This window comes from Bos grunniens, chromosome 14, assembly GCF_055505025.1.
Source record: "Bos grunniens cultivar Pamir isolate PY7600 chromosome 14, Bosgru_T2T1.0, whole genome shotgun sequence".
Taxonomy (NCBI): domain Eukaryota; kingdom Metazoa; phylum Chordata; class Mammalia; order Artiodactyla; family Bovidae; genus Bos; species Bos grunniens.
The window spans coordinates 50,648,314-50,673,426 of NC_141178.1; the positions used below are offsets into that span (position 1 = coordinate 50,648,314).

The window sequence follows — 25,113 nt, forward strand, 5'->3', positions numbered from 1 at the left end:
TCTTTTGAGTAGCTATGTAGTCACAATCTCATATTTTTAGAGCTGTATCATGAGTAGTAACTTTGTTCCTACCCAGAGATGAATGCTAGAACCAGAGATGGAGATAGAATTGGGATGGACTGCCCACAGCAAGTTGTTGGCTTGCAAACTCCTCATGCATTATATGTAGATTAAATTCCCCCTCATCTTACAAAGTTGGGTTTCCCGGGTGGCACAGTGGTAAAGGATCTGCCTTGCAATGCAGAAGATGTGAGTCTGATCACTGGGTCAGGAAGATTCCCTGGAGAAGGAAATGGCAACCCACTCCAGTGCTCTTGCCTGGGAAAGCTCAAGGACAGAGGAGCCTGGTGGGCTACAGTTCAAGGGGTCACAAAAGAGCTGGATATGACAGCAACTAAACAACAACATCCTACAAGAGGAAATAGAAGCCATCAAGAGCTCCCATTCTCACATGCTACCCTCCTAAAGTTGCCCACAATCCCAGCCATCCTCTGAAAGGAAAGAGTGGAACTCCTCTGCCTTGACTCCAACTAATTGCCTCCTCCAACTCCCACCCCCAAAATCATTGTCTGAGGAAGTTGCAGTGACCCATAGGGATGATATCCAAGATGGTGATGCAGTGCTGAAGGATATACCCATGTGTGCGTGTGTGCATGCGTGCTAAGTCACTTCTGTGAGACTCTACAGACTGTAGCCCACCAGGCTCCTCTGTCCATGGGATTCTCCAGACAAGAATACTGGAGTGGATTGCCATTGCCTTCTCCAGAGGATCTTCCCAATGCAGGGATCAAACCCGGTTTGCCCTCATTACAGGCAGATTCTTTACCATCTGAGCCACCAGAGAAGTCCCTCCCTTCTTGGGGGGCAACCACTACCAGAAAAGTTAAATCTCAGGGCTCTGACAGCAGATATTCTCCTCCAGGGGATCTTCCCAACCCAGGGATTGAATCCATGTCTCTTCTATCTCCTGCAATGGCAGGCAGGTTCTTTACCACCAGCACAGCCTGGGAAGCCAACTCTACCCATACGGAGGAACATTTTATTCAACCATAAAAAGGAATGAAATTCTGGCACATGCTACAGAATGGATGAAACCTGAATACATTTCACTGAGTAAAATGCCAGACATAAAAAGATAATATCATATGATTCCTCTCAAATGAGATTCCCAGGGTCATCAGATCCAGAGACAGAAAGTAGGATGGTGGCTGCCAGGGCCTGGGGAGGCGGGAGATGTGGGGAGTTGGTGTTTGTTCTCTCTGCCCCTGTGTGCTCTGTTTCAGGTTTCCCATCTCTCAGGAGTTTTTAGAATATACTCTCTGAGCTGTGTAATCGACACCTGTAGCATTCACCCCAGATTCTCCTGTGCTGTAACAAAGGAGTCTTCATGTTGGAACGGGTCATAAGTTATGTGACATGTACTTGGAGCCCAAGGGTTTATCAGATGCTTGAGCCTTGAGGAGTCCAGCTTGGGGACCAGCCTCTCCCATGGTGGGCTACAGAAACTGTAGGGGCAGGATGCTTCCTGCTGCATGAAAAGGGTAACTTTTGAAAAAAATTCCCTTACTGCACTCGGATCAGATCATTCCTATGCTTAGAACTCTCTGATGACTTCATCTCTGGCTCAGATTAGAAGCCAAAATCTTTACAATGGCCTTCAAGGCCCTGCCTTTCAGATGCCTCCTTCTGGTGCCCACGACTCACTTCTGCCAGTCACACCAGGCTCCTCCTAACTCCTTAATCCCCAAGCATGCTTCCATGCCTCAGCCTTTGCATTTGGCCTCCCTTTGCCTGGAACATTCCTTCCATAGGAATCCACATGGCTTTCTTGCTAGTGTTGCCTCCTCAAATACACCTTCCTTGACCACCATATTTTTAAACATTTATTTATTCATATAGGCTGCTTTGGGTCTTAGTTGCCTCATGCAGGATCTTCGTTGTCTCATGCAGGATCTTTCCTTGCAGTGCATAGACTCTCTAGTCATGACACATGGGCTTAGTTGCACTGTAGCAGGTGGAGTCTTAGTTCCCCACCTAGGGATTGAACCTACACCCCTTGCCTTGCAAGGCAGATTCTTAAGCACTGGACCATCAGGCAAATCCCTGACTGTCATATGTAAAATTCAACAACCCTCCTCTGGCACTTGGTAGAACCCTCCCCTGCCTTCTGGTCTCCATAGTGGCCCTTACCATCCACAGACTGTATGGTTTACTTATGTATTAAGTATGAATGGTTCCTCCCTGATGGAGGTCAGAGATTTTTGAATTTTTGACCATTTCTGTTTCCTCTTTGCTTAGAACAGTGTGTGGTGTGTTGTACACACTCAGTGAATATTTGAATAAATTACTAAATAAAAGAATGAACTAGTGTTTGCTCCCTAGAATGGTTAGAAGTCATATTGCTGCACAAAATGCTCTCTCTTTAGAATGGAATTATAAATGGAATCTGTACAGGTCCACAGTGATTCCAGAATTCTGTGACAACCAGGGTATGTTAATCCAGATTACTGACAATAGTAATAATGTAAAAATCATTAGACCTTCAAGTGAACCATAATGCAAAATAAACCCAACTTTCCCAGGAAACCCACATGCTCTGGGAAATTAATGGAATCGAGTCTCCTTATCAACTGCAACTCTCCAATGATACAAACTCTGAAGTTTGGCATTTTCTTTTGCAAATAAATAAGGTCAGGAGAGGACAGGAAAATTTGCATCATTACAAGTCATTGAAACTGCAGTTTTTAACCCTTGTCACCTGCCCAACTCTACACTGACAGTAAGATCATTTATGCCTCCCCAATGGGGGCTTCCCTGGTGGCTCAGTGGTAAAGAATTCTCCTACTAATGCAGGAGACTTGGGAAATAAGGATTTGATCTCTGGGGACAGAAAGGTCCCCTGGAGAAGGAAATGATAACCTACTCCAGTATTCTTACCTGGGAAATCCCATGGACAGAGGAACCTGGCTACAGTTCATGGGGTCACAAAAGAGTCAGACACAGCTGAGTGACTAAACAACAAACCCCTGTAGTAGATGGAATATTCTTCAGAGAAACCTGAGGCTCAGAAGTCATTTTCCCAAATTTATTCTGCCATGTGATTCAAACTTAGGTTTTCTAAATCTACCATCCAAAGCCTTCCCAAAGATAATAAAATCATACCATTTGGGATTTGTTTTTGCTGACCCTGAACTAGATTTGAAATGACCAAGCCTCTACAACAACTTTCTACCTGTATTACTAAAACACTGACTACAGTGATGAAACTTTTCCACAGCAGAAGGAAATGATATTTCAAAGGCTCTTATCTTTTCCAATTCATGTTTTGAAGATCATCTTGGCTTATCACTGGGGGAAATCTCTAAGTAATAAAAGAAATGCAATGAAAAAGAAAGGCAATGTATCATAAAATGTGCTTTGCATCTTGATAGCAATGTGATTTATTTATTACTGATGATAAATGTGAGAATAAATTGTTTTTGTGGAATTCATGAATAAGACAGTTTTGGTAAAGTGAAGTCTTGCTTCTAGCATTCAGCCGGTTGAATACTTTGTTGAAAAGTAGAGTAAGGACCTTGGGGCAGTTTTGCAAATATAATTAGGTTTGCAGCTTATTAAAATGTAGATTCAAACTTCCCCAATATATAATATATTTTGAATAATAATACAGATGCCAGGAGACTCTCTGAATGAGACTGGGAAAAAAAGTGATAATCTTTTTTTTTAGTGTGCATCAGAGAAAAAATTATCTATCTTAGAACAGCCATTGTAACTTAATCTATTCCATTTTTCCCCCAAGATAAACTATATCCAAAATGAGCCCAGTTAATTCTAACTGAAATAAATAGGTTGGTATATTCCTTTCCCATGTTAGGTAGTGCCCAGTTATACATATGTATCACATTGTTTTGTATCTTAATTAACAATATCCTTAGTTTGAGTGATGACTGGCAGCCATAATTTAATTAGGAGAATCTCAGCATCCCCTGATAACTGATATAATCTGAATTTGAACTCTATTATATGTCTGCTTCCATTTGGTACGGAGATTCCTGGCCAATTAAGAGCAAAAAGTAAAATCTGTATGTGTGTGTGTCTGTGTGTACGCGTGTGCTAAATTGTTTCAGTCGTGTCCAACTCTTTGCGACCCCATGGACTATGGCCTGACAAGCTCCTCTGTCCATGGAATTTTCCAGGCAAGAATACTGGAGTGGGTTGCCATGCCCTCCTCTAGGGCATCTTCCCAACCCAGGGATCGAATTCATATGTCTACTGCATTGGCAGGCTGGTTCTTTACTACTAGCACCGCCTGGGAAGCCCAAAGCCTGTATATTTGAAACCTACAAAGTGAGGGTGTAAGGAGTGCAAGAAAGGAGAGGAAGGTAGAGACCTATTGGGATAGTGTTTTGCAGATCGTGCTAAGATTTTTTTAGAAGAATTTTCTCTCTTTGTGAGTGGAAAGGTACTGAAGAGTTTTAAGCAAGGAAAGATGGGATGCTGTTTGCATTTTCCTTTAAATTGGTTTACCTGCCTTGTGGGGAAGCAGGGGAGCAAGATGGTAGCAGAGACTCCAGTCATGAGGCTGGGAAAGTGGGCCACGCAGGAGAGAGGAGGGAGGGAAAAGCAGTGGAGATGAAGAAAGCGAGGAAGAATCAAGATCTGTAAGAGAAGTGGAATGAACTAGATGTGGTAATGGGTTGAACATTGGGTTAAAGGAGAAGGAAGTTTCAAAGACAAGGTCATGGCTCCTGACTTTGTCTTGGTGCCTTGACTTACAGTAGAGAGTTGGATGTTTTATTTAACAAATAGGATAAGTGGATTTGAGGGAAAGATTAACTTTGCTGTTGGATATTATATTTGAGATGTCTGGGAAACACCCAGGAAGAGATAATAAGTTAGATCTACAGTCAGAGAAGTGAGCAGGAACTGCGAAGAAAGGTTTGATGCAGAGATAAATTTTTTTGGGGGGTGGTTATCAATGGAGAAGGGAATGGCTACCCACTCCTGCATTCTTGCCTGGAGAATCCCATGGACAGAGGAGTCTGGTGGGCTGCAGTCCCTGGGTTGCAGAGTCAGACAGGATTGAGCGACCAATACTTTCACTTCACCTATCAATATACAGATGCTTCAAAGTCATAGGATTAGGTGAGATTGTCAAGGGAAAGAGTCTTAGGGTGAAAAGGGAATGAGACCCTGAGAAAGGATGTTTAGAGGCTGGTACAGGAGGAGGATCCACGGGGAAAGCTGATCTCTTAAGCTACACCTCTGCTGTGATTCTTTGGGCAGATGTGTATTCCATCTCTCCCTAGGTGCTGGGCAGGCCAGCATGCACTAGAACTAATGCCTGACCTCAGGAGGCTGGCACTGCAGCCAGGGAGATGGCCAGGGAAGGAAAGCACTAAGATTCAATGCTGTATGTGCAATACACAGATGTAACACACAAGCATGTGCTGGCAGAGCTGTAGCATTCAGGATATGCAAGATACAATGGTGTCATCATTCTGGTTAGGGTAGGAAAAGCAGTCAGAGAGGCCTTTACAGAAAAGCTCTGTAGCTGGGTGTCACAGGGTAAATAGGAGTTCTTCAGACCAACAAGGCAGGGAAGGGTTTTCATTGCAGAGGGAACAGCTAAATCAAGAAAGGGATGAGTCAGCACTGCTCTCAGGCAGTGAGAAGGACTCTGGTGTGGCTGAAAAGCCGGCCATTGAGATGGGGGAGGAAACCAGGAGAGGAGCCTGGTTACCGTGCAGTTCCACGTGTGATGGAAAGTTGTTCAAGGGGATCTTTAGAATCTGAATAGTTGCTAGCAGGCACAGGAAGTCAGTAAATGTTGATTTAATGAACACATGATCAGATTTACATTTCACAAAACCCCACTTGTGGCGGCAGAGAGAACATGGGCCTAAGGAAACAGTGGAGCAAGACCAGCAGAGCCAGCTGAGCCCTTGCTTGGACCAATAAGAGAGAGACAGGAAGGTGGACAGAGGGTCAGGGAGAGGGGACAGGGCTGCGGAAGAGCTATAGGCAGCCCGAGTGCTATCATCATCCCACCTACAGACAAAAGAAAACCAAAAGCTTTAGAACCTCCAAGATTTAAAGAAGCTTTAATTCACCAAATGTTTGCTGAAGACCTCCCATGAACCAGGGACAGGACTTGTTGAGGGATACCAGTGAACACAATGCCTCAGGTGTGCATGGAGCTTCCCTATAGCAAAGAAGTAGGACCAGTCGTCATTGCTGGGCTTCCTGGGTGGCTCAGTGGTGAATCCGCCTGCCAGTGCAGGAGCTATAAGAGACTCAGGCTTGGTTTCTGGGTCAGGAAGATTCACTGGAGAAGGCAATGGCAATCCACTCCAGTATTCTTGCCTGGGAAATCCCATGGACAGAGGAGCCTGGTGGGCTACAGTCCCTGGGGTCGCAAAATAGCTGGACATGACTTAGCAACTAAATAACAACATACCTAGTGGTAAGAGGTGGAGAGACACATGGTAGGTGTAGAAGGTGGGGTAGTATTCTTTATTTTGTTGGTTTTATATTTGAGAGGAAAGGATAAGAGAGCATCACATTGCCTCAGTTTCCCCAACTCAATCCTCAAGACCAAACTGCTTGGAGATACTTTGCATGAATCCAGAGATCCAGGCACAGGGGCCTGTCTATTTGGTTCTGGCACACTATTCTTGACCATTAAGGCCATCTTTAAAATCCCAAGGGCTATAGGCCCAAACAGAACCTCATTGTTACAGGACATGTGACTGCTTTACAAAGAACCTCATTTCTATTCTCACTCAGCCCTCCCGAAACTCCATTCCTTAGTGAGGATGATCAGGTGTTGGGAAGGTGAAGCAACTGAGCCAAGCCTTGAATCCATCTTGATGACCTGGATTCAAGGGCGCTTGTCACCTCCACATTGGTAAGGTCAGGTTTACAACTGGGCGTCGGTTGTTAATTATGATCACATCACCTCCTGGTTCTTCATCCTCCTGTGAGTTCTTTGTCATGATATGTGCTCCACAAGTATTTATAAATCACGTAGATTTGAGGTTAATCAGTCATCACTGCATCAATCCATGTTTCCTGCTCCCTGGCAGCTGTGGGGATATTGGAAGGCAGAAGAATGGGGTACTGAAAATAGAAATGTCTCAGACAGAAACCACTTCAACAATGTTTATTTACAGTTGCAGTTTTCATGGGGAGGTAGAATGGCTTCTGAAGTCAGGGTTGGAGGTGGGAAGCAGCTACAGCTCTGGTAGATCTGGGCTAGGTAAGCAAGGACATCCAGCCTGCCCTTTCACCTCCAGAGTCCTTTTCTCACCCAACTCCATGCATAGTCCAGCAGAGGAGGCAAAAATAAATAGCAGTAATAATAATTCCTCCAATCGCCCGCCTTGTGTGCCTCTCTGTTTCCACAGACACTCAAAGGAGTTGGATTCCAACACACACCAAAACCCATAAGCCTATGGTAATATGAAGACCAAGTGTTTTACATCCAGGAAGGGAGATGGACAAGAAATAACCTCAGGGAAAGCAGAGCTAAGGATGAACTCAGGGAAGGATTCTGTACAAAAATATATTGTATTTAAAAAAGAAATTCTGTCTTTGCCACCATCCCTCCTCAGGGCTGTGTCTTCTGACTCACACAGTGTGACTGTTTTAAAGTCAAGGATTGCAGGGATTAAACGTAGCTTTTTACTGATGCCATTACAGTCACACATTCCCAGATGAGCTCGTCCTCCTCTTTTGAATGGGCATCAGAGTCAGCCTATGTGATCCCCCTTAAGGTGGAGATAGAGAAGCTGGTTCACTTTCTTTTTCTTCAGGAACCCTGATTAATGCAAAACAAAAGATTGCAGCAGACTAAAATGTTACATTTAAGCAGTTTGAGTAAGGAAGGACTTGAAATGTCTTTTGTGGCCAACCATAATGAGGTTTTAGAATTACTCTCAAAGGGGAACTATATCCTCATATCCTTCCATCAAACTCCATGTCTCCTGACTCCTGTTACGTATTTCACAGTAGGCATCCTTTCTGTCCATCTCATTAGAGCCACTGAAATCGCAGAAACCATGCTAATGCTAGAGTCAGAACCCTCTTATCAGAGATGTGACTGCTATTCTACTTGGATGATAACAGCTCAAAGACTTGCATGTGCCTTTTTCTCCTGTATCTAATTTTATAAAGTAGAAGCATCTTAGTGCTTTGCTTTTTAGAATGAGCAAATTGTATCACTGCAATGAGAATTCCTACCACAACAAAGAAACCCTCAGGCACATTGAAAGACTGCAGGGTTGAAACACTGCAGACCATTGCTGGTGTTGGAGAGACTAAATAACTCTCTCCCATTGTGTAACTTGACAATTTGCAGAGAATGCCTCCATGCTCCCTAATTTGATCCAACTGGCTGTGCTACAATGTAGGGCAACATTAACCATGTCTTACAGAAAGATCACAGAGGTGAAGTCATTCACCTCGAGTCTCACAGCTAGTGATGGGAAAGCCAGGACTAGAATTTTAAAGTGCAGAAGAGGAAGTTGAGGTGTATCTGGGCTCCTGTTGCTGTGAGCCCTCCAGGCCTGGGGTAACGTAGAAAAGGAAGAGGCCAGCATAGACATGTCAGAATAATATGATTCCCACAGAGCTCTGATCCTAGCCTTACTCAGAGAAGGATATCGTCAAAAAGATTACATAAATTGGCACCCACCCTGTACCAAACCCTCTTCATCAACTGCCTTCAATCCTCTTCCAACCCATATCATATTACAAAAGGTAGAGGGGTGTGGCTCGGGGCAGGAGGGAAGCCAGTAGGAGGGCTGAGGTCTCTGATGTTTGTCAATCAGGGGCCCTAGCCTCCTTCATCGGAGAAGGCAATGGCACCCCACTCCAGTCCTCTTGCCTGGAAAATCCCATGGACAGAGGAGCCTGGTAGGCTGCAGTCCATGGGGTCTCGAAGAGTCAGACACGACTGAGCAACTTCACTTTCACTTTTCACTTTCATGCATTGGAGAAGGAAATGGCAACCCACTCCAGTGTTCTTGCCTAGAGAATCCCAGGGACAGGGGAGCCTGGTGGGCTGCTGTCTATGGGGTCACACAGAGTCGGACACGACTGAAGCGACTTAGCAGCAGCAGCAGCAGCAGCAGCCTCCTTCATATTCTGTGCTGCAGAATACAAATAAAGCCATTTGAATTCCAGAAATTCCCCACTATTCCAAATTTCCAGACTTCAATAACATTTTAGATCTGTGTTTCTTCCCAAGATCTGGCCATTCATAAAGCAAAAAGCCTACATCATATAGATTTTATCCATCGAATGGGGAAAGTTAAGTACCTAGTAAGAAGACACTAAAGTGCAGCCTGAACAGGTGGCACTGCAGAGTCAAGGCCTTTATAGAATCACAAAGCCATTAAGCTTCATGTAAATTCCTTTTGGGGAGACAAAAGAAATACAGTTTAGTTTTTGCCTTTGAAAGAGCTGACAATCCTTTGATTCTTCAGCTTTTGTGTGGTTAATTTTAGACTGCTAATATTAACATCCCCTCACTGATTATTCTTAATTAAACTTACTCCTGAGTCACTGTTAAATGCCAAAATGTCTGTATCCTCAGAATATTCTTCCAGAAGGCTTTGGCTTGTAGGAGCCTGTAAAAATATTCTCCACTCCCACTCCTATAGTTTGTGCCTCATGTGCATGGACATTAAAAACTGCCAAATCAACACTGCCACCCACGCTCCACCCCCTGAGCATCCCACTAATCCTGGGTGCAATCTAGGAAAGGCAGTTGTCAAGAGATTGGAAAGAAAGTGCACTTGGGATTGCGTCTTGGTTTATACACACAAACATTGTGTATTTCCTCATCGTGAAGTAGTCATGTGTTTTTACGGTACCTCCACCGCCATCACCACCACCTTCCCATCATCATCTGCAGGAGTGAGCCTAGACAACATGAAGAATACATTCTTCTTCCACCATGATTGGTTCAAGGATGAGCTTAGCATCTTAATGATCCAAATCTGTAGGACTCTTTCCTTTCAGTAGTTGAAAAGGAAAAGCAAGCCCTTCTTGGTAACAGTGTGGTGTATGGATATGAGACCTGGGCCTGCTGCAACCATTTTGTGACAGTGAGTAAAGGGGGCTTGGGTGAACAAAGTTAAGAGAATTGTGGAGAAATCAAGCTGGAGCCCTGATCAAACTCTGCTGACTTATTGCCAGACTTTTCATTGATAAGCAAATAATTTCCCATAGGATTTAGTTCATTGTAAGATGGATTGTCTGTTATTTGAAACCAAAAGCATCTTAACTGAGGTGTTAATTACACAATCATATTTCTTAACCCCTGACTGAAGTGTTCCAGAATTGGTTACATTTATAGAGCCAGATAGTGAGAATGCAAACTAGTACAGCCTCTATGGAGAACAGTGTGGATATTCCTTAAAAAACTGGAAATAGAACTGCCTTATGATCCAGCAATCCCACTGCTGGGCATACACACTGAGGAAACCAGAAGGGAAAGAGACACGTGTACCCCAATGTTCATCACAGCACTGTTTATAATAGCCAGGACATGGAAGCAACCTAGATGTCCATCAGCAGATGAATGGATAAGAAAGCTGTGGTACATATACACAATGGAGTATTACTCAGCCATTAAAAAGAATACATTTGAATCAGTTCTAATGAGGTGGATGAAACTGGAGCCTATTATACAGAGTGAAGTAAGCCAGAAGGAAAAACACCAATACAGTATACTAACGCATATATATGGAATTTAGAAAGATGGTAACAATAACCCTGTGTACGAGACAGCAAAAGAGACACTGATGTATAGAACAGTCTTATGGACTCTGTGGGAGAGGGAGAGGGTGGGAAGATTTGGGAGAATGGCATTGAAACATGTAAAATATCATGTATGAAACGAGATGCCAGTCCAGGTTCGATGCACGATACTGAATGCTTGGGGCTAGTGCACTGGGACGACCCAGAGGGATGGTATGGGGAGGGAGGAGGGAGGAGGGTTCAGGATGGGGAACACAGGTATACCTGTGGTGGATTCATTTTGATATTTGGCAAAACTAATACAATTATGTAAAGTTTAAAAATAAAATAAAATTAAAAAAAAAAGAAAGAAAAAAAGTTCAAAAAAAAATTCAAGACTTGCACTTCTGATGTTCTTCTAACTTTGTTGAGATATAATTGACATGTTAAATTTGTGTAAGCTGCCATCTATGGGGTCACACAGAGTCAGACATGACTGAAGCGAGTTAGCAGCAGCAGCAAGGCATAATGTGAATATGCCTTAAATATGTGATATCATATTTATATATCATAATGATATGATATCATAATGTGATATCATATTATCACAATATGATAATGTGAAATGTTTACCATGATAGAGCTAGTTAAACACATCCCTTACCTCATAAATTACAATTTTGTTGTTGTTGTTGTTATGGGTGGGAAGAACATTAAAGTTCTGTTCTCTCAGTAACTTGCAAGTATACAATACAATATTATTATCTATAGTCACCTAGAGCTGTGCACTAGATTCCCAGATCCCAGAGATCTTGTACACTTTGTCCTGAATCTCCCATGCCCCCCACCCCTCAGCCCTTGGCAACCACCATTCTACTTGCTATTTCTATGAGTTTGGCTTTTTTAGTTTCCATTCACAAGTGAGGTCATATAGTACTTGTCTTTCCCTGTCTGGCTTATTTCACTTAGTGTGATGCTCTCTGGGTCAATTCACATTGTGGCAAATGGCAAGATTTCCTTCTTTCTTAGGGCTGAATACTACTCCATTGCATCTTCATACCACATTTTCTTTGTCCATTCATCCAGCACTGGACACTTGGGTTATTTCCACATCTTGGCTATTGTGAATGATGCTGCAATGAACTTATGAGTTTGCCCTCTCAATCCCACGTTCTGTCTTAATTGTATATACACAAAGCAATAAACTCACTCACCTCCAAAGATATAAAGACCAATCCCTTTCCACAATATGAGAATGTTTCCCAGTTAAAAAGCATTCCCAAACAAAATTAACATCATAAAAAACCAAAAAAACAAAAACTCCAAATTTCCAAACCGAGGAATACATTTGGCAAGAATGTAAACAGATCTTGCTGTGTTTTTCCCGTTTCATTGACTATATCTCCCAGTTCGGTTCCCAGTAATTTCAGTCAATTCTTGTTTTTGATTAACAAATTAAAGTCTAATTTAGAAAACTGGCTCATAGCTTCCAAGGGAAATTTGCCACAGCTTTCTATAACTGCTTCATCCCAGTAGTGCACCAGAAGGAAAAAATACTTCTGCATGTCAAATTTCTAATAAGTGTTCTTCAAATCTCTTGTAGAATTAAAGCCTCATTAAAAGCCAGTGCCCATGTTTTGCTGATCAGCGGGGCGGACACTAGATTGGCTCTCTCAGCACCTCCTGCAGCCTCTGCTTGTGTGTCTTTCTGGCCAGCAAAGGCTACAAAAACCTAAGCTCCCTTGGTTCCATATGTGATTTGAGTTGCATTTGACCCTGACTCAGATTTAGAGCTGAGGTATGTGGAGAGAGACACTGTAATAAAAAACCAGCATTGTATGTATGAGGTGTGTCTTGTGGCATAGTAGCAGGGCTGTTCTCTCCCCAGCTCTCCTGCCTCATACGATTTCTACTGAACTCTCAAATCCTAAGGTTACAAACAGAATGAAGTAATAACTAGGAAAAGAGAAAGTCTGGCCAACAGCTTCTGGGAAATCCAAATCCTATTTACAACATTTTACTATTCTCTAAACATTCTTTGCCCTAGTTAGGAGAAATGCATATCGGGGTTTTAAATACTAACCATATGTTGTGTGTGTGCATGCGTGTGCACATGCCTGTGCTCAGTTGCTCAGTTGCGTCTGACTCTTTGTGACTGCCTAGACTTTAGTCAGGCTCCTCTGTCCATGGGATTTTTCAGACAAGAATACTGGAGCAAGTTGCCATTTCCCACCATTTCCCAATCCAGAGATCGAACCTGCATCTCCTGCATTGACAGGTGTATTCTTTACTATTGAGCCACCTGGGAAGCCCCAACCATATGTTAATGTATTCTAAATTTTCGTTTCTGACCTCAGCTCCCTGCCAAACCCCAAATTCATATAATCCAACTGACTCATCACCTTATCCAATGCCTGATAGGATCTCAAATATAGCATGTCCAGAAAGAAAAAGGAGCTTGATCTTTCCACCAAACCTGCCTCCGGTCTTCTCAGTCTCAGCTAATGGCCAAACGTCTGTGATTGTTCTCTAATTCTGCTTTGGTTATATATAAACTCAGCAGTGAGTTCTGTGGTCTCTACCTCTAGTCTAACCTGGATCTAGCCTCTCTCTCTCCCTTTGTAAGCCAATTCTGTCCTTCTTGTTTAGTCACTAAGTCCTGTCTGACTCTTTGCAACCCCATGGACTGCAGCACACCAGGTTTCCCTGTCCTTCACCATCTCCTCGAGCTTGCTCAAACTCATGTCCATTGAGTCAGTGATGCCATCCAACCATCTCATCCTCTGTCACCCCCTTCTCCTCCTGCCTTCAATCTTTCTTAGCATCAGGGTCTTTTCCAAAGAGTCAGCTCTTTGCATCAGGTGGCCAAAGTATTGGAGCTGCAGCTTCAGCTTCAGTCCTTCCGATGAGTATTCAGGTTTGCATTCCTTTAGGATTGACTGGTTTGATCTCCTTGCTGTCTAAGGGACTCTCAAGAGTCTTTTTCAATACCACAGTTCAAAAGCATCAGTATTCTTTGGTGTGCAGCCTTCTTTATGATGCAACCCTTGCATATGTACATGACTACTGGAAAAACCATTGCTTTGACTATACAGACCTTGTCTGCAACGTGACGTCTCTGCTTTTTAATACACAAAGTTTGTCATAGCTTTTTTTTCCCAAGGAGCAGGCGTCTTTTAATTTCATGGCTATAGCCACCTTGGGACTTGCATGGATAGATACCTGTTGAATGAATGGTTTGTTCTCTGTTGTGGTAAAAGTTTTCTCTGATTGAGTCCTATTCAATATCACAAGAACTTGTCAAATAATTATTTGACAATAATACACAAAAGTCCTTGAGACATAATAAAGATAATATTTTACTGTAAGAAAAAAAGAACTTCATGGTAGGGTTACATTTCATTGCTTTTTCCCTCTCCAACCTGTGCTAATAAGAGAGCAGGGAATTTTCAAACCACACAATGGAAGCCAATTTCAGAAATTTAAAAGCAGTTTACACAAAGCCAATTTCAATTCAGCAAATATTTCTTGATCAGCCATTACATATGAGATGTCAGGGTAGGCATTCAACCTCTTGAGAAATTGTCTGCTACAAAGTGAAGTACAAGAGTAAGGCTTTTGAAGATTATGTTTTTCTTTTCTCTCTCGGGAAAATAACTGTAGCAACAACAAAAAGAAGGTCGTCACTTCTGCCTAATGTTGATCCAAGAGTGAAGTCTAAATGTTCATGTTCTAGGCAAACTGCCACAGGGAGCTTCTTCATGTTCTGAGTACTTTATATTGCAACTATAAACTATGACCAAAGAAGGGAGTCTCCATTTAGCTCTCTTGAGTATTCTCTGCCAAGTTGCCTCTTATTTATTGCTTTTTAATGAAATTTTTCATGTGCATCAAAACACAATCTTTCAACAAGGGAAATACAGCTCTGAGACCTCTCTAATATAGAATCTACATGTGAACATTAATTTTTCTAGATGGGATTACTTAATAGACTTCTTTGTCCTTGGGCATGAGGGGTTTTTTGTTGTTGTTGTTCAATAAGTGAACAGCCTATTATTCATTCTTCCACAAGATACAAGCTTTCAGAAAATTCAGCAAATATTTTAAACTGTCCTATTTTTCTTGCAAATGAAAGATGAGTCTTAGCTATTGAGTATATCTCCCCTTTTGAAAACACACACAGTTTTTTTAAGCTGCCATCAAAATTAAACGGGTGTTTTAGAGAACGGTATTCAGGGAGGAAAGAAAGAATATCAATATGTGTTTTCCCACATGTGAAATATGTTGTTTACTATTGTGTGCATGTTAAGTCACTTCAGTTGTGTCTGATTCTATGTGACTCTCTGTAGCCAACCAGGCTCCTCTGTCCATGGGGATTCTCCAGGCAAGAATACTGGAGGGGGATGCCATGCCCTCCTCCAGGGGATATTCCCGCAGGGATCAAACCCAAGTCATATGGCTCCTGCATTGGCAGATGGCTTCTTTACCACTAGCGCCACCTGTTTACAGTTTAGTTCGGTTCAGCTGCTCAGTCGTGTCCAACTCTTTGCCACCCCATGGACCGTAGCACACCAGGTCTCCCTGTCCATCGCCAACCCCTGGAGCCTAGTCAAACTCATGTCCATCACGTTGGTGATGCCACCCAACCATCTCATCCTCTGTTGTCCCCTTCTCCTCCTGCCTTCAATCTTTCCCAGCATCAGGGTCTTTTCTAATTAGTCAGTTCTTCACATGAGGTGGTCAACATATTGGAGTTTCAGCTTCAGCATCAGTCCTTCCAGTGAATATTCAGGACCAATTTCCTTTAGAATGGACTGGTTGTATCTCCTTGCAGTCCAAGGGACTCTCGAGAGTCTTTTCCAACACCACAGTTCAAAAGCATCAATTCTTCAGTGCTCAGCTTTCTTTACAGTCCAACTCTCACATCCATACATGACTACATAGCTTTGACTAGATGGACCTTTGTTGGTAAAGTAAAGTCTCTGCTTTTTAATATCCTGTCTAGGTTGGTCATAGCTTCTTCCAGGGAGCAAGTGTCTTTTCATTTCATGGCTGCAGTCACCATCTGCAGTGATTTTGAGTGCCCAAAAATAAAGTCTGTCACTGTTGACATTGTTTTGCCATCTATTTTTCCTGAAGTGATGGGACCAGATGCCATGATCTAAGTTTTCTGAATGTTGAGTTTTAAGCCAACGTCTTCACTCTCCTCTTTCACTTTCATCAAGAGGCTCTTTAGTTCCTCTTCACTTTCTGCCATAAGGGTGGTGTCATCTACATATCTGAGGTTATTGATATGTCTCCCGGCAATCTTGATTTCAGCTTGTCCTTCCTCCAGCCCAGCATTTCTCGTGATGTACTCTGCATAGAAGTTAAATAAGCAGGGTGACAATATACAGCCTTGACGTACTCCTTTTTCTATTTGGAACCAGTCTGTTGTTCCATGTCCAGTTCTTACTGTTGCTTCCTGACCTGCATACAGATTTCTCAAGAGGCAGGTCAAGTGGTCTGGTATTCCCATCTCTTTAAGAATTTTCCACAGTTTGTGGTGATCCACACAGTCAAAGGATTTGGCATAGTCAATAAAGGAAAAGTAGGTGTTTTTCTGGAAATTTCTTGCTTTTTTGATGATCCAACGGATGTTGGCAATTCAATCTCTGGTTCCTCTGCCTTTTCTAAATCCAGCCTGAACATCTGGAAGTTCATGGTTCACATACTGTTGAAGCCTAGCTTGGAGAATTGTGAGCATTACTTTGCTAGTGTGTGAGATGAGTGTTTACTGTTAAATAACATTAAATGTAATTATTCCATTGATTTTCCTTATATAATTCTTACAAAGAGCCATAAGTAAAATCACTGTTATTGTGCAGCATGCTTTTGGTTACAAGCAGATGACTCAAACTGGCCTACAGAATAAAGAAAAATGTTACACTATAAATTTTACGCTATATAACAGGAAGTCCGGAGGCAGAACAAGCTTGAAAGTTGGTTGATTCTCTAAGATCATTAAAGACCTGGGTTTTCTGTCTCTCTATCCAATGGTCCAAAGAATCTGATTCTCCCCAAAGTTCACTCTCTTCTTAATTATGCTGCCACGGCAAGCAGGGTTACACATTGTTTATGCCCAACAACAGAATGGATCTTATTTTCCCTTAAACCTTGGAATATCAGTCCTTCCCGTAAACCTGATTGAGTCCATTTATAGCACGTGGCCATCTCCAGACCTCCAGACTAACAAAAGCTGCAAGGGATATCCAAGCTCTAATTGACTGACAAGACTCATTCCTGATATGGGGCTGGGGGTGTTTCTCTGAGCAAGTCAGTTCTGTTAGGGTTTAAAGAGGGGAAATAGATTTAGGAGGGGCAATCAAAAACATCCACTACACTCATCTTATCTAATACCTTGTGAAGGGCAACATTAGAAGCCCTTTTCCACATCTGGTAAATTGCCTTTATTAAAAAACTGAACATGGGTAGCTTGTACCAATAAAGAATCCATTACTACAAGACTATGAAATTTTCCCTCTTCATTATATATAAATCATGGTTGTAGAAAATAATGAGACTATCCGTATGTGTGTTTCAGATGCCAATGAGAAGAGAGGAAATAGTCCCAAACAGAGAAACTGATCAATGATTAGATTCAAATACATGTGAAAATGTTAAGAAATAAAAACACTACCAATAACCAAAGAAAGTTAAAAATACACACAACTAAGTCATGGGTTGCTTCTGATACTTACAGTGAAACACACTTGGAAAAGCAACCTATTTCAGCCCTTTAAGTTTGAAAGGGTGAGAAAAATATTTTTCTGTAGAGGTAATAATAGTAGCTACTATGCACTGATGGAGAAGACAATGGCACCCCACTCCAGTACTCTTGCCTGGAAAACCCCATGAACAGAGGAGCCTGGTAGGCTGCAGTCCATGGGGTCACTAAGAGTCAGGCACAACTGAGCGACTTCACTTTCACTTTCACTTTCATGCATTGGAGTAGGAAATGGCAACCCACTCCAGTGTTCTTGCCTGGAGAACCCCAGGGATGGGGGAACCTGATGGGCTGCCGTCTATGGGGTCGCAGAGAGTCGGACACGACTGAAGCGACTTAGCAGCAGCAGCTATGCACTGAAAGGCTGTGAGAAGTTAGGTGTATCTCAGACAGGTGTTTCTCTCCAGGACTATGAGTATAAGCCCATCATGGTAGGAACTATTGTATCCATAGCACCCACCACTGTGCCTGGCATATGCTATGCTAAGTCACTTCAGTCATGTCCGACTCTGTGTGACCCCAGAGACGGCAGCCCACCAGGCTCCCCGTCCCTGGGATTCTCCAGGCAAGAGTACTGGAGTGGGGTGCCATTGCCTTCTCTGGCCTGGCATATAACATAACTTTTAAAAAGTGTGGTCAAATGAAATTTTACAACCACAGTTGTAAAAGATGCATGTACCCCAGTGTCATTGCAGCACTATTCACAGTAGCCAGGATGTGGAAGCAACCCAGATGTCCATCAACAGATGAGTGCATAAAGAAGTTGCAGTATGTGTGTGTGTGTGTATATATATACACACACACACAATGGAATATTACTCAGCCATAAAAAGAAACGAATTTGAGTCGGTTCTGTTGAGGTGGATGAACCTAGAGTCTGTTATACAAATATCATATATTAACACATATATATGGAAGCTAGAAGAATGGTACTGATGACCCTATTTGCAGGTCAGCAGTAGAGATGCAGACATAGAGAACAGACTTGTAGACACAGTGGGGGAAGGAGAGGCTGGGAGGAATCAAGAAAGGAACTTTGAGACATATACCTTACCACATATCCTTGAAATGGATAGCCAGTGGGAATTTGCTTATAACACAGGGAGCTCAGCCTGGCATTCTGTGGAAACCTAGAGGTGGGGGAGGGAGGTTCAAGAGGGAGGGGACGTATGAATACCCATGGCTGATTCATGCTGATGTAAGGCAGAAACCAGCACAACATTGTAAAGCAATTATCCTCCAATTAAAAATAAATAATTTTTTTAAATAAAAAAGAAAAATTCTCACAAAAACCTTATATGACAATATTTTAGTGTTTCCCCAATTAAGGATCAGGTATTGTTGGCTCTAAATGTTTATACAGCTTGGTCAAGTGGAGAAGCCCAGATTGGAATCCAACCTTAGTCTTTTTTCTTCCCTGAATGAGAGGGAACTGGATCAGAAAAGATAAATTCAGTGACTTAGAGACAGGAATGAAAAACTGAATTACTGGAGTTTGTGTTCTTAATACTGGTGCATTTATTAGGTTTAGAAAAGACATGTTCCCGATACATCAGATGATAGAAGTTTATCATGCTTGCTAAGTCACTTCAATCATGCCCAACTCTTTGCAACCCTATGGACTGTAGCCGGCCAGGCTCCTCTGTCCATGGGATTCTCCAGGCAAGAAACTGGAGTGGGTGGCCCTGCCGTCCTCCAGGGGATCTGCCCGACCAGGGATCGAACCTGTGGCTCCTATGTCTCCTGCACTGGCAGGCGGGTTCTTTAACACTAGTGCCACCGGGGAAGCCCAGAAGTTTATCATAAGGAAACACAAAAGGAGGGGAACTGCTTCTAACACAGGTCCTGAAACCAAACGATCATCACGAAGGGTTGTGTCCGGAGCTTCCTGCTTGATGACTTTGGTCACTCGGCAGTTCTGAGTCCAGTGCCCTGCTCCAGACCCTACAAGCTAACTGATCCTCTGTTCTCTAGGTCTCAAGCGCAAACTCCCCATGACAGGATCTGACTGTGTCAGCTGATCGCCTGTTGCCGCTGGCGGTAGAGGGAGCCCAGCTGGGCAGGACTCACTTGTCATTCCACCCTACCATCCACAGATTGTCTTTAAGTTAGGTGTCAAGTTAGGTATGGTCCCCAGGGAAGCAGTTACCAAGAAAAAGACAGCTGGAAGGGAGACTGCAGACAGGTCACACATTCTGAGGCCCCCCGAAGGCCTGCTTCAAGCCGTTTCTTCTTGAGAAACTTATTCATTCTTCCGCTCGACAGATTAGGACAGGAGAGAATATGAAGGAAGGATGCGTGAGGAACTCTCAAAGTATTAATACTGGATAAAGTGGGAAAATGCCAAAATGTAATAATAATATCAAACATCTATAATATCTGACTATGCTGCTTCTGCTGCTAAGTTGCTTCAGTTGTATCCGACTCTGTGTGACCCCATAGACAGCAGCCCACCAGGCTCCCCCGTCCCTGGGATTCTCCAGGCAAGAACACTGGAGTGGGTTGCCATTTCCTTCTCCAATGCATGAAAGTGAAAAGTGAAAGTGAAGTCGCTTAGTCGTATCTGACTCTTATCGAGCCCATGGACTGCAGCCTACCAGGCTCCTCCGTCCATGGGATTTTTCAGGCAAGGGTACAGGAGTGGGTTGCCATTGCCTTCTCCGATATCTGACTATATGTCAGGTATTACTCTAAGCACTTGACTTGAATGCTCCTTTAACCCTACTCATTGAATAGCCCATGAATTAAGTGCAATTCTCCCCAATCCACTGAGAGAAGGACTGAGACACAGAGAAGTTAAGAACCTTGCCTAAGGCCACACAGGTGATGTTGGCAACTTGCCCTCAGAGTGCATGATGCTACTGCCCTATCAGTTAGTGGATAACTGAGCTTTGGAGAAAGAAAAAAAGAGAAAACTTACAGGTGCCAAACATTTGAGGGAAAAGAAAAACCAAAGCTGAAATGGAAAGAAAAACTGATGCATTGTAGTCTGGGAGTCAGGACTTTGAAATGGGGCCCTCAAACTGAAGATGGGGTTCTAATGCCAGCAGTGGAACAGGAATGGGGTTCTAGAAGCAAGTGTGTATAAAGCAGATAACCTCAAAGCAGCTAGAAAAACTTTCCACTCAGCTGGAAGAAATTGAGGAAGGTTTTGGTCTCCTAGGGAAGTGGGTATGAGAGGTACCTCTGTAATATTTTGATTTTTATAAACATGGATTCATATACTAGCTCTGTTAACTTACAAGGAAATGTAGAGTTTGATGTAAGCATTAATTGTGAAAGGTCATGCCAGGAAACAGAGGAAAAATCTGGAGCTTCACATCTGTGTCTTTCAAAAAGAGGCTGAGGAAAAGGACTCTCAAATCACCCATTTGTTGTTGTTTAGTTGCTAAGTCATGTCTAACTCTTTTGTGACCCTATGGGTTGTAACCCACCAGGCTCCTCTGCCGGTGGGATTCTCCAGGCAAGAATACTGGAGTGGGTTGCCATTTCCTTCTCCAGGGGATCTTCCTGACCCCAGGATTAAACCCTGCATCTCCTGCATTGTCAGGCAGATTCTTTACCACTGAGCCACCTGGGAAGTCCCAAATTGACATAAACAGATGTTCTTCTATAGTTGTGGTGTGATCAAGGCATAGCAATGACTACGGCAGGCACTGAACTCAAACAATATACTCTTTGTTATTTTGCTTTGTGACAAAAGTCAGAGAAAGACAAATGCTATATGTTTTCACTTCTGTGCCTGTGTGCCTAGTTGCCCAGTCATGTCTGACTCTTTGTGACCCCATGGATTGAAGCCCACCAGGCTACTGTGTCCATGGGGATTCTCCTGGCAAGAACACTGGAATGGGTTGCCATCCGCTCTCTCCAGGGGATCTTTCTGACCCAGGGATCAAACCTGGGTCTCCTGCATTGCAACTTGTAGGAGACTTATATGTGTGACTTAAAACAAGTGAAGTGAAAGTGAAGTCGCTAGTTGTGTCCGACTCTTTGCGACCCGTGGACTGTAGCCCACCAGGCTCCTCCATCCATGGGATTCTCCAAACAACAAGACCAGTGAACAAATGAAACAGAAATAGACTCATAGATACAGAGAACAAGCTAGTGGTTACAATTGAGAGAGGTGGGGCAGAGGGGAGAAGCAAGTGAAGGGGTTTAAAAAAGACTACTAGTTATAAATGGGTCACAGAGATACACAACACAGGGAAGACAGTCGATATTCTGTAACTTTGGTGTGTCATCTATATAAAAAATTGAATCGCTATGTTGTGCACCTGAAAATAATATAATGTTGTAAGTCAACCATACTTCAAAAATTTTTAAATGTATATATAATTAAACTTAATTTTAAAATATAATGAAAAGGCAACTGGGAGTTCATCCCCCACTCCTGCAACAAGGACCCTGAGACCCAGACTGATGGTAACAAGTTTGAGATGGGAATCTCTTTCTGAATTCTCTTCTCTAAGATTATATTCTCACTAGACATTTTTACAATTTTTTATTAAAATATAGTTGATTTACAATATTGTATTAGTTTCAGGTGTATAGTGAAGTGATTTAGTTATGCACATACACGCATTTTTTATATTCTCTTCCATTAAAGGTTACTGCAAGACATTGAGTGAAAGTCACTCAGTGTCATCTGACTCTTTGAGACCCCATTGGCTATACAGTCCATGGAATTCTCCAGGCAAGAATGCTGGAGTGCGTAGCCTATCCCTTCTCCAGGGGATCTTCCCAGCCCAGGGATCAAACCCAGGTCTCCCACATTGCAGGTGGGTTCTTTACCAGCCAAATCACAAGGGAAGCCCAAGACGTCGAGTATCTTGTGCTTGATGGCAGGTCCTTGTTGGTTATCTATTTTACATATTATAGTGTGTAGATGTTAATCCCAATCTTCTAATTTATCCCACCCTTTTCCCCTTTGGTAATCATAAATCTGTTCTCTGTGTCTGTGAGTCTATTTCTGTTTTGTAAATTAGTTCATTTGTATCCTTTTTTTTGGATTCTGCATATAAGCAGTATATTTGTCTTTCTGTTTGGCTTCACTTAGTATCTCATTAAACATTCAGTAATAGTTTCTTTTTAATTAATTTTTAATCAAAAGATAATTGCTTTACAACGTTGTATGGGTTTCTGTCATACATCAACATGAATCAGCCATAGTTATACATATGTCCCCTCCCTCTTGAACCTCCCTCCCACCTCCCAACCCATCCCACCCCTCTAGGTTATAATAGTTTTTAAATCAATTAAGTTTATTTATTCTTATTCATATGGTTGCTATGGTTCATAAGGGCTTCCTAGGTGGTGCTACTGGTAAAGAACCTGTCTGCCAATGCAGGAGACATAAGAGACGCAGGTTCACTCCCTGGGGTCAGGAAGATCCCCTGGAGGAGGGCATAGTATACATTCCAGTATTCTTGCCTGGAGAATCCTATGGACTGAGGAACCTGGTGGGCTACAGTCCACAGGGTTGTGAAGAGTTGGACACAACTGAAGCAATTTAGCATGCACGCATGGTACATAAGAATTAGTCATCAAATTTACAACCAGACTTGATGCTAACATTACAAAAAAACCTCATTTGCCCTGTAAGATAAAGGGACAGAACATCAGTATAGCATTAGTGAATGCATATTAATAAATATTGGGAGATTACTTACCTGTTGTCTATACTACATCCTTAAACTGTAATTAAAAACATCTGTGCAATCTTTCTGGAAACTTTATATAGGCTGAGTTAGAAATCTCTGACTTACAAGTGCCCATATGTATGAGTAGCTGGTTGCCCACTCATGCCTCTAACCTTAACCTGCATTCAGACCTTTGAGTCACTGTTTTTAATCCCAAGGGGCCTTAAAATGATGTTGCCACCTAGTGGTTGAAAAAAAACTGATACATTATAAAGGAGTGGGAAAATCTGGAGAAGGGAAGGGCAACCTACTCCAGTATTCTTGCCTGGAGAATCCCATGGGTAGAGGAGCCTGGCAGCTACAGTCCATGGGGTCGCAAAGTCAGACATGACTGAGACACTAACACTTTCACTTTATGAAGGAAGCCTCGGTTCATCTTCTCTGATAGTTGTGCACAGCTAGTTTTCCTAATTTCAGTAGCTACTTGACTTCCTGAAACTTTCCTGTTTGTGGTCCTGAATTTTTGTTTTGCTGGTTTTGTTTAGTTGCTAAATCATGTCTGAGTCTTTGCAACCCCATGGACTGCAGCACACACAGGCTCTCCTGCCCTTCACTATCTCCCGGAGTTTGCTCAAACTCATGTCCATTGAGTTGGTGATGCTATCTAACCATCCTCTGCTGCTCCCTTCTTTTTTTGCCTTCGGTCTTTCCCAGCATCAGGGTCTTTTCTAATGAGAAGCTCTTTGCATCAGATGGCCAGAGTATTGGAACTTCAGCTTCAGCATCCGTCCTTCCAATGAATATTCAGGGTTGATTTCCTTTAGGATTGACTGGTTTGATCTCCTTGCAGTCCAAGAATTATTGTTTACCACTTTGAAAAAGACTAGCTAACAGATCTAGGGAGAATAAGCTTTCTGTTTGGTAAAACAAATGGGGCACTTGGGAGGCACTGGTCTTACATGCTGAATAAAGAGCTGTTGGGTTTTGGTTACTGGCTAGTTACCAATATAATTTATAAGCTTACAAAAAAGTATGACATTTCATGGGCTTTGCAAAATAGCTTTCCTTATTCTCTGTTCTTTGATAAGTAATCAAATGGTAATAAACACATTTCTCAAGTCACACCTGAAAATTTCTACAAGCTGAGATGAAGTGGAGTTCTTGTGGTAAAAATGACAAAACTGGGTTTGAACAATCACTTTCAGGGTTAATAATCCCAGGGGTGGTCCCCTTTTATACTGTACTCACAGAGGAGGAACCAATTGCCAGGTTGAATTATCCATCATCTTAAAAAAAAAAAAAAAAACAACCCATGGCTGTAAAACAGCTACAGATTGCTTTCTTTGCACTCTTGAGGAGCTGACAGGGCCCCAGATGGAGGTGTTTTTCAGCAACCTGTCAAGCGATCCATCCCTCAAAAAACAACTGTATCATCCATTGGAGTTGTTCTTTGCCAAGAATTATATTGGGTCAGGTGGGAGAGGCCAGGATATGATGAATCCAGAAAAAACAAAGGTCAGAGAAATGTGTAATAGAAAAAAAAAAAGAATGAAAGAAAAGGTGTAATTGCATTTAAATTCCAAAGGTCATATTCGAAGTTTTTTTTTTTATAGTGACTTAATTTTTTTTTCCTTTCCTTCTACTTTTTTATTCTTTCCAGGAAAATGGACTTTATGACACAGGTATCAAGAGGTTGTTCTGTATGATGTTTTTGAGGCATACAAAAGCAAAAGCTACAAAACCATACTGAGTAGGAGTGTGTACAACATGCTAAATTATCACTCAGCAAGCCAGGGGTCTTTTAACTCATAGGCCTAAGGAAGGTATAACAGGGTCATTTGAAAGCATAAAGTAAAAACTATGGGAAATGGACACACAGCCTTAAAGAATGACTGTCCCACAAATCCAAAGTCTCCCTTGGGCTCTGATGTCCTCCATATTCATCTTAACTTAGTCTTT

General features: G+C 42.4%; 1 protein-coding gene and 1 long non-coding RNA gene across 7 annotated transcripts in view; one reads left to right on the forward strand and one right to left on the reverse strand.

Annotated features, from left to right (window-relative positions):
• Positions 1-25,113, reverse strand: part of LOC147359396 (uncharacterized) — a 414,201-nt gene that overhangs the window by 201,664 nt on the left and 187,424 nt on the right. Inside the window, exon 3 of one of the 3 annotated variants that reach the window (XR_015140768.1) lies at positions 6,494-7,088. The exons of 1 other annotated variant lie outside the window; for it this stretch is intronic. This is a non-coding gene — a long non-coding RNA (uncharacterized LOC147359396). Of the gene's footprint in view, positions 1-6,493; positions 7,089-8,972; positions 9,156-25,113 lie in introns of those variants that run through there. One more of the 3 variants, XR_015140771.1, reaches the window with a different exon arrangement.
• CPA6 (carboxypeptidase A6) overlaps positions 1-25,113 on the forward strand; it is a 296,877-nt gene that overhangs the window by 107,617 nt on the left and 164,147 nt on the right. The gene's annotated exons all lie outside the window — the stretch shown is intronic.